The sequence below is a fragment of the Nothoprocta perdicaria genome, unplaced genomic scaffold (assembly GCF_003342845.1).
Source record: "Nothoprocta perdicaria isolate Ctin4 unplaced genomic scaffold, notPer1 scaffold_306, whole genome shotgun sequence".
NCBI lineage: Eukaryota > Metazoa > Chordata > Aves > Tinamiformes > Tinamidae > Nothoprocta > Nothoprocta perdicaria.
Window position 1 is genome coordinate 187,010 of NW_020455540.1, and position 9,907 is coordinate 196,916.

Genomic DNA, 9,907 nt, shown 5'->3' on the forward strand with positions numbered 1-9,907 from the left:
GCTCGTTCCATCCTAAACCACCTCTGCATTTGGGCTCGTTCCATCCTAAATCACCTCTGTGTTTCTAGCAGGGGAAGCCTCCGCCTGGCCCACACCAGTTTCCTTCTTCTGCTCGTTGGCTTCTCCCCATTCCCAATGCTTGTTGAGCCATGTTGCCAGAAACACAGGATGAAAAAAACGTGTAATCCTTTTGATTTTAGGAAGAAATGACATACTCAAATCTGTTTTGAAACCATAAAAATAATTTTACATTTACTAAACATGTTTATACTATGAAAGCACAAGGGCCTTGAAGCCCATGGCAGTTTTGTTTTTCATAATTCACAGGGAATTGTAAAAATTGAATTGGCCTCAGAACTGAGTAGGAGAGAGGAGGGGGACCACCGAGCGCACGGCCGTGAGCCCCAGCGCCGTCCCACGCACCAGCAGGGCACGGGGAGGGACGGGGACAGCCCCGGTGCCCGTGTCGGCACCCGCCTGGGCACGGGGGCACCCGGCGCCGTGGGGAAGCAGGAGCCCTTCGTGTGGTGCTCACGTCGAATAATGCAGGGCCAAATGAGGTACTGCTATCTACTATATGTTACAGTTATTACAGGATGTTATATATACACCTGTTACACCATACGTTATATAATATATGGTAAAATACCTCACTAAATTAATTACCCTGGAGGAAAACGAAGCTCAGGGTGTTATTCATATCACACAGCCCCACTGAATTCAAAAACAAATCTGCTTCAAGTTGAATTGATGGCAAGATCTGAGTAGTGGTCGTGAAGCAGTCTGGCTTTTTATTTTGCTGAAGTTATGTCCGAAAATTAATGTAGGTTTTAGCTGTCTCCTTGCAGTTTGTCAGAAATGTTGTAATAACAATTAGCAACAGGAGCACAAGCTCTTGTCCTAAATATGTGCTCTTTTAAAAGAGGTTACCTTATAGGCTATTTAGGCTTATTAGTAGTATTACAGGCTAAATAGGGTGCTGACAATGGGAATTTTATCATCTCTTTGAGGAAAAGAAGGAGGTATTTTAACTTTAATAATAGAAAGCAAAAACACTTTAAGTCATTTTTTTCCTTCCAGCATATTTTTATTTGGTTTTCAAGATGGTTGTCCACAGTGGCTGAGAAATTACATATAATGATTAATAGAATGATGAATGCCAAGAATCACCTTTTTCACAAATAGTAAATCACCATTTTTATACGATAGGTTTTTTCCAGAAAAAAATGTATAATATTAGTATCACTTATTTAACAARGTGTCAGTTAATACTACGGGTAAGACGTTGCCTCAAAGCAAAAGTCATCAGCATTTCAGCGTTTTCCTCTTGTTTTGCCTCCCTGCTTACTGTACGGATGAATCTACCAGCACGTGAGTTTTGCTCAGCCTCTGAAAGCACAGGTCATAATGATACCAGCTTTAGACTCGCAAGCCCTTCTGCGCTCCACTCGTCCTTCCCGGTGCGCATGGTGCCCGCCGGGTTTAGCTTGGCGTTGGGTCGGGAGCTCGCGGTGGCGGCCCGCGGCCGTGCCCTGCCCCGGGAGCGCGTCCCGCGCGCGCCGCCGCAGCRGGGCCGCCGGCCGCCCTATCGATTTGCCCTTGAGCTGCTCGCGGCGCGCGCCCAGCCCGGGCCCTCGTCTTGATTATCTGCACTGTGTCTCCGCGAACATTATTGACCCGCGGCCGCGCGCTGCCCGGGGCTCCTGATTTTTCACACCGTCTCCATGACACTCGTAATAAAACAGAGTCTCTTGTTGCCGCGCGGCTCGGGAAGGCCGCTCTTGGAGCGGGAGCAGCGGCTCCGTGGCAGCGCGTGGCGTTGTGCGGCACCGAGCGGCTCCACGCTGGGTTGTGCCCTGCGCCGGCGGCCGCCCCTCGCGTGGGACCCGCGCAAAGGGGCRCCTGGACCTTGGCGTGCACAAAGCTACAGGGACTGCCGGAGACCGTCGGGAGCCTGCCTCGAACCGGCTCCGGGAATAATCAAAAGAAAACATAAATAACACCTTAAAAAAAAAAAAAAAGAAGTTTTTGCTGTGAAACAGTATAAAACATCCAGATCCCTTCTGCAGTTTTAAATGCTTTGATAAGTCCTGAAGGAATTACCACAAACAGAAATATCCAGCAGGTTAGCTAATCTGTTTCAGCTAAGAAATTATCAGCTCTTTTCAAATCCATTAAGTTATATTTGAGTCTAAAGTAGCTGTATCTTGGAGCAGATTATGGGGGGATGGTTTGGGTCATGGAATTCATTATATTAATGCTGCTTTATATTGTAAATAAATGCTCAATATCGGCACGCTGTAGCGCTGCGGTGTCAGTAGTGCTCTGGAGCACTGCTGCAGCTGCCTCTGGGGGCAGATTTCTTTGTTTGTTCCGGCACAACCAGGACTGTCTGACCCGGCACTTCCCTCTTTCGCTCTGGCGTCGTATTCAGGGCTATGGCAGCAGGACTGCTCGGAAGGTCTGCACCACTTAATGCCTTGGTTAAACAYGGGTGTGTATTTAGAAATGCTTTAATACCATCATTGCTATGGAATTCATTCAGATTTTCCTTTGCTAGAAAAGTAGTGCTTTGTGACCAGAATGTGTTAAAATGCTTCAAAACCTGGTGTTTGGAGAGCGAGGAGAGGACATAGAGGGTCTCCAGGAGGATGGGTGAGATCTTTTCCAAGCCAAGGAGCGGGTGAGCAGCCCCTAAGGGCAGAGCTGCCCCGTGGGTGCTGGGAATGACCAAGGATGGCAGAACTTAGCGGGGTTTAATCAGTTCTTCCCATGTATTTACTTAGCCTTAGTCTGAGCAGTAATAACCTGTTGTGGTTTTGTTGAGTGCGTTCGTCAGCTGAAATAATCACTTGTGKTTTCTTGGATCTTTGTTTTCTTCAAGGCRTTGCGTATGGAGAGTTAATGCCAATTCAGGGCTTGCAGGTAGAGGTTTTTTCCAGTTCTGTAGCTACTAAACACAGTTGTGGCGGGGAGCACTGGCAATTTGTATTCTTCTTGGGGTCATATCYTGCTTGTTTCTGTGGCTAATGGCAGATTTCCCCCATCTAAAATGTAAAATCACCCTGATGGATGGCTCGCAGGGCACAAGTAGGGCTGAAATCAGCCCTGCATGTCTCACAGGTAGGTTGGATTCAGATCACTTGTGTTGTGCTCAAAGCACCAGCAAAGCCCAAGTCGAAAACCTCGTACAGCCTCTTTCTGTGCTTTAGTTTTATTTCTGAAAAGAAATTATCATAAGAAAAGGGTTGGATAAGAATAAAGCTSATAAGCAATTAGACTTACTCATATGCACTTTTTCCCTTTATTTCTGTGATCTCATCTCTCATATCCTGTATGAAGAGAACTCGGGGGCTTGCTGGAGGTTGTGTCCTTGTTTCTGCCATGTGTTTGCTGCTGCGCGGAGGCTGCGGTCACGGTCCCACGTGGAGGTTTTGGTCGTGGTCCCACGTGGAGGTTTTGGTCGTGGTCCCACGTGGAGGTTTTAGTCGTGGTCCCACGTGGAGGTTTTGGTCACGGTCCCACGTGGAGGTTTTAGTCGTGGTCCCACGTGGAGATTTTGGTCACGGTCCCACGTGGAGGTTTTGGTCGTGGTCCCACATGGAGGTTTTGGTCATGGTCCCACGTGGAGGTTTTGGTCGTGGTCCCTGCAGGAGAAGGCAGGCAGCGCGCGGGGCCGGCGGCCCGGCCTCCCGTCGGGTGCTGCAGAGGTTAAGCTGCATCAGCCACGCAAACAAGGGCGGAGGCTTCATCGAAAACTTCCAGCCTCACAACCTGTCGGCCACAATTTGATGATGATTATTGATTATTTCACAGCCTTTCACTCACTCTGGCACTGCGGCCAGCCCTGATATACAGATAGGGCTTCAGKCCGGCTAAAATAAGACTCCATCTTGATAATGGACTGCGATGAGATACTGTTGTTTGATAAAGATAATTGATGTTCTGCAGTGAATTGGAAAGCGGCTCGGCGTGCCCCAGGCCTGCAGCTGCGGCCGCTCCRCGTCCYGCGCTCCRGCCACGCGCGTCCCAGGACACCAGYCAGGCCTGGGAAGGAGGGCGCGTTCCCAGCGCCGGGAACAGGCAGGAGCCTCCTCGGGAGCCCCGAGCAGCAGCCTCGGCTTGGGAGGCGCTCCCTGCCACGTTTCCCGAGGAGCTTCCATCCCCATATCCCGCTTTTTAACGAGCATCCGGGTCACTTGAATTAGGCCACGTGCTGCTTTCGTAAGCTGGAGGTTGGCACGGTGAGATCAAGCTCGGGCCTGTCCACATTTCTCCTTGGCCGCGTGCGCCGCGGGCCTTCGGCCTCCGCTGGCGTTGCCCGGGGTGCCTCCCCCTGCAAACTCTTCCCAGCCCCGCTCCCTTAGCCCCGCTGCAGCCTGTGCAGCCCCCACGAAGCAGTGGAGATGCCGGCGCTGCCACCAGCGGGTGCTCCACGTGCCGCCTCGCAGCTGGGGGACAGCTCCGAGCCCCCGTGCCAGCACGTGTGACCGAATGGCACCTCCCAGACCAAACCACTCCATTCGCTCCACACACTGACTGTTCTGGGTGTTCCCAAACAACTTACACACCGGGCAGAGCCGCGACCTTGGAGACGTTCTTCCTTCTGCTTGGTTTTCAAAGGCGGCAAAAACATTTACGAGAGTACGAGAACAGAAACACGTGCAGTAATTTTTCCCRTAGTTAAAGCAGCCTCGGCAGGTTGCACACCACTGAAAACAAAGGTTGATGTTAAATTCAAAATGTAAATTATTAGTATTTTGCAGGAGGTGGTAAATGATCATCAACATGCAATTGAAACTCTCCTTGTTTGTAAAGGGGCAATACTAAAATGTGTGAGGAAAGGCACAGTGCTGCCCGTGCTGCTGCAGCCGGGTCCCCGGAGGCTGCAGGAGCTTTGCAGTGACCCAGGCTCTGCGGAGCTGCCCAGGAACGCAGCACAGGGGCTCTCCTCATTTTCATTTCAACAAGAAATGGCCTTTGCCTATCCAGAGCCCATCCCAGCTACMCAGGGCGGCTGCGAGCAATGCCAGAACAGGCACCGTCCTGGAGTTTCCCAGGCGTCTCTCACAAACAGCGTGTTGTTGGCAGAGCTGCGGGTAGGGCAGCAGTGCGTTTCATGAGTAACCTGCATCGATGTGTTTGCACGGGGACACTGCGGGGGATTTGGAGTGAATTCACAGCACCCYGACTGCTCCCCATCAACGCTGCACTGCATGTTATTGGTCTGACCATGTCCGCCCGTGCGCATTGCAGATAAATCTACTTTGCACGCAGGAAAATGTGCGTTAGGCTACAAGGAATGGATGCAAACCGAGTCCTCGCTCAGCCTCAGCTGAGAGCGCTGTAAATCCACACGGTAACTGCGGCCCTGGCCCTGCGGCTCCGTGGGCTGAAGGAGGARGCGCGCGGAGCTGCCTGGCAGCGGCAGCGCGGGGCTCCGAGCTCTCCACCCTGCTCCCAGCGGGACCGGCACCCGGAGCGCCGTGCCCGGCCTCGCTCGCGGGGCAGCGGCGTCTGGGCAGCGGCAGAGGCTCCGTGCCGGGTGCCGGGAGTGCTTGTGAGGAGCCCRAGGTAGCACCAAGGAAATCAGAAACGGACTCAGGTGCAGCTTCCCTGCCGCTTAATTCCCCGCTGCCTTTGCAGCTCTGTTACAGCTCGGGGCTGCAGCCACTACTGCCTTTCCATGTGATGTGTAAAGTAGTATCTGATTTAGCTGTTGATTCCTGTGCTAGCGGTAAGAAGTGGCCTCAGTTCTCCTTTTTCTGTACAAGAAGAGCCCTACTCTTCAGCTGTTGCTAACACAAGGTTTCCAAGCGGGTCCGCGGGAGAAGAGGATAAGATGAGGGCTTTCCCATTGTTCCTGGGGCTTGGGTAGGACATAATTCTCAGAAATAAGGCTTTCATTAAGGAGAGAATCTATAGATCACTACAGGAATATTAGGCATCGTTTAGCCRGGCCCTTCTTGTGAGCGACCTGTGTTTACCAGACCTGCCTTCCTTGGCCTGCAGGACCTGCTTTTCCTTTAAAGACAGCCCAGAAGTTGTGTGTACAAATACCTTCCAAAGCCAAGGGCACAGCTTGCAGAATCCCCCTTAATATCTTTTCCACAGTTGGGGTAGAAATGGAAAGTCTAGGGGCGCCCAGGTAGAAGCGGGCAGGTACAGTGGTGGGAACGAAGGGCTCTGGCAGCTTAGCGGCCAACCTGTTTTATTAGTGCAGGTTTTTCTTGCATCAGTCTCAAAACAGTGTGTTCCTGGTTACACTTGCGCATGCACACGTGTATGTGGTATTTTATTTCTGTGCTAAAAGGCATTAAAGGCTGTATTTACACCAGTGAGCATGTACAGCAGTGCACATTTTTCATATTTTTCAATCACTGCCAACATTGCTGAGACATAAAGACCCGAGACACCCATCTGGCAGAGGAGAAACAGGAATATTTCCAGTTGGAACTGGAGGACTTAGGAGGATAAAAATCATAAAGAAGCATAAATAACTATGTGGGTTTTTTTTTTTTAAAAAAAAAAGGAGTAGAAAAGCCGATATGTTCTTTTCCAGGCGCAGTGGCATTGATTTTGCTCCAGCTGGTTTTCCTCAGCGCTTTTGTGAGCAGAGGGAGCTGGCGGGAGGCGGCGGCACCTTCGCGCCGGCGGCTCGAGCACCGCTGCTGCTTGCCGTGAGCGAGCGGCCTTGCTGCGCCGCTTCCCCCTCTGCTGACATCTGCTAGCCGAGGGGATGCTGCCACAACGTGCTTCCCGTGGAAAGAGTGGGAAAATCTTTGGAATATTGCAGCTGGGCGCGCCTCCCGTGGCAGTGCCTTGGAGGGAGCAGGGAGGACGTGGCCTTGCAGAGGGAACCCAYGGGGCCGGGCAGCCTGCGAGTGGGCAGGTGAGAAGCTGGGCTTTGTAAGTTTGCCCTTATGGTAAACCAGCATTTTGTTAACACTAAAATATCGTYTATTAGCAGTAAGTAGGAAAAGGGAATGTTGCATTTCCTAAGATCCCAATTGCTTCTTAATTCACAGACAGGCTTTAGTTCAAGCAACCCAGTTAGAATTTTTCATGGCTTTTTTCTTTTAATAGCAATAATTTTAATGGAATGAGRGATCTGGCAGAGCCCAGAACCTCTCTCGCGGTCCCTGCTGCTCCGAGCCAGGGGGTTTCAAGGCGTAGCGTTTTCCTCTCCTAGGTTTTACTGTGCACCAAAGGCGGATCTGGAGGCGGCAGCGTTTCGGTGCTGTGTGCTGCGGAGAAACGCGTCAAACTGGGGAGTTCGCTAGGAAATGCTGTTGGATGAAGTCACCCTGTGCGTGGCCACCTCTGCTCTCTACGCAAAGGATCCACGATGGTTACTGTACCCTGCTAGTAGCAATTTGGAGTAATTGTATTTCACTTGGTATCTCACAAAATGCTATTCAAGAACCTGAGGAAAATATTGAGCGCATCCTGCTCCCGTTTTGCTGCATGCGGATACCCGTAGCTCCCGCTTTCTGTTGTGTCCCCAGAAGGTCAGGCCCAAAGCGCAGCCTTCTCGCTGTCCAACCGCTCCGGGAACCGCTCGCCCAGGAGCCTCGCGCTGCAGCAGCAAGACCCGGGTGTCCCCACGGACCGGGACGGTGACGTGGAGCTGTGTGACCCTGGTGTCCCCACGGACCAGGACGGTGATGTGGAGCTGTGTGACCCTGGTGTCCCCACGGGACGGTGATGTGGAGCTGTGTGACCCTGGTGTCGCCACGGACCGGGACGGTGACGCTGGGCTGTATGAACCCTGGTGTCTCGTGCAGGCCGGGCTGGTGACGCTGGGCTCTATCAGGCACCCTCTAAGGGGCTGCACGGCWGCGGGCACTCGAGCAGCATCGTTTTCTGGCTGTCATTTGCCTGGGAAGTAAAAGCAGCTTGTTAGGAAGGAATCACAGGCCCGGGCACACGAGCGGCGCGTCGAGACCAGGGCCGCGCTGCCGAGCGCTTGTCAGCGGCGATGCAAAAGTGCCTGAGAGTAGGACTGAAAATTAAATAGAACTTGTAGTTCCTGGGCTTTGGCTTTATCTTTGTTTTACTGAGAAGATGCTTGAAGGACAGGAAGAAAATTAATTAAAAGATGCAAATATGCTCTTTTTCTGAGTACAGTCCTGAAATTTCTCCTGCAATTGTCGATGCTACTGGAACCACCTCCGAAATGCAGTTGTGAGCCRTGCTGGAGGTGTTTGGCATCGGCACCACCCTGCGATACGGTGAAGAAGAGAGGAAGGAGCGCGCAGGGGCTCGGGGGGTTCCTGCCACGCGGAGGCACTCGCTGCAGGAGCGGAGGGGCCGGCTCCCTGGCTGCCCGTGCGGCTCTGCCGCTCCACGAGCCCCGGAGCAGGAGGATCCCAGGATCCCGCACCTGCAGCCTGAGGGTGGTGGGGAAGAGGCAGAGCTGTAGCAACCTCCTGCTTGCCATTAGAGGCCAGGAACGCCAGGGAAATGGGTAACTGCCACTGGCTGTAGAAGCCCAGCCATCCCTCCCCACTGGGGCATTTGAAGTCCCCCTTGCCATTCGGGAAATATCCAGTGGTAAGGGTGATAAAATAGCGATCTGTTTCTASAGTAGCATGTAACTCCTGTGGCTAGCAGCTTAAAGCACACATTTCGCTGCAGTTACTAGCATTGCAGCTGCGACACAGAATGTTTGTTTTCCACGTGGCCTTTAGCAGCAAACAGGCCCAGGGGCAGAGCGGGGTTGTCTGGCTCTGGGGGCCGAGCCGTCTCCCAAGCGCATCCCAGGAACATCCTGAACCGTCTCTCGGGCACATCCCGAGCGTCTCCCAGGCTCATCCCGAGACGTCTCCCAGGCGCATCCAGAGCATCTCCCAGGCTCGTCCTGAGCCGTCTCCCAGGCGCATCCCAAGCCATCTCCCAGGCACATCCCGAGCTGTCTCCCAGGCGCATCCCGCGCTGCCCCCAAGCCCGCCCGCTTCCCAGCGGGAAGCTGCTCCCGCCGGGAGCCCCTGCGCGGGGCCGCGGGCAGCTCTGGCTCCAGTGTTTGGGCTGAGCAGCAGCAGGAGCTTCCTGGTGCTTAGGYAGCACGCTAAAAAAAATCTTTACTTTAAAGGATTAGCATCAATTAGAACAGCTTTGTTTTAAGTAACAAAGCGCACTGACCCCCTTGAGGACTGGGGTATTGGAACACGTCTGCAGCGGTGAAGAGAGCAACAAGTGTGCTGGTCCCTATTGATTTTCCACCTTTGTATTACCCAAACATTCTCTATTGACAGGTATTACTGGCTTGTTAAGTGCTAAAGAGTTTGATGGATCTAAACCTCGGATCCTCTAATTAATTGCCCTTCCAAATTTTCCCACTAAGCACTAAGTAATATATTAAAGACCTGAGTTTGGGGCTCTGGTTAAGTTCCCTCCCTGTTTGCATGATGCAGAATAAATTCATTAATGCATTAATGCACAGTTTGTTTTTAACGCCGTGTATTGTCTTGGTAGCTCTTTGTAGGCCTGCGTCTCCTGATGTGCCCTGGGCTTGGCCGGAGGGGCACTTGGCTGCTCCCCAAAGCCCGGCCTTTCCGAAACCCTAAAACGAGGGCACTTGAGGCTGTGCCCAGAGCTGGATGCTCCGCTCAAAGGAGCGGCAGTGGCACAAATGAAAATGCCCCTTTTCCCCGGCTCCAGGGAAGCCGGAGCAAAGCACGTGAGCATGGGGAAGGCCGAGAATCCCAGGAATTCTGCGGTGCTGGGATCCCCGCTGCGGCTTCCGGAGAGCCAGCAAAACCATGGACAAGTGGCAGTGTCTCGGCGGGGTTGGATTTTGTGAGGACTTTGTGCAGGGCAGGAGGTGCCGGGATGGGGATGGGCATGGGCATGGGGATGGGCATGGGGATGGGCATGGGGATGGGGATGGGGATGGGGATGGGGA

The 9,907-nt window shown here is 52.8% G+C and overlaps 1 protein-coding gene across 2 annotated transcripts in view; it reads left to right on the forward strand.

Annotated features, from left to right (window-relative positions):
- Window positions 1-9,907, forward strand: part of WDR7 (WD repeat domain 7) — a 72,578-nt gene that overhangs the window by 58,816 nt on the left and 3,855 nt on the right. The gene's annotated exons all lie outside the window — the stretch shown is intronic.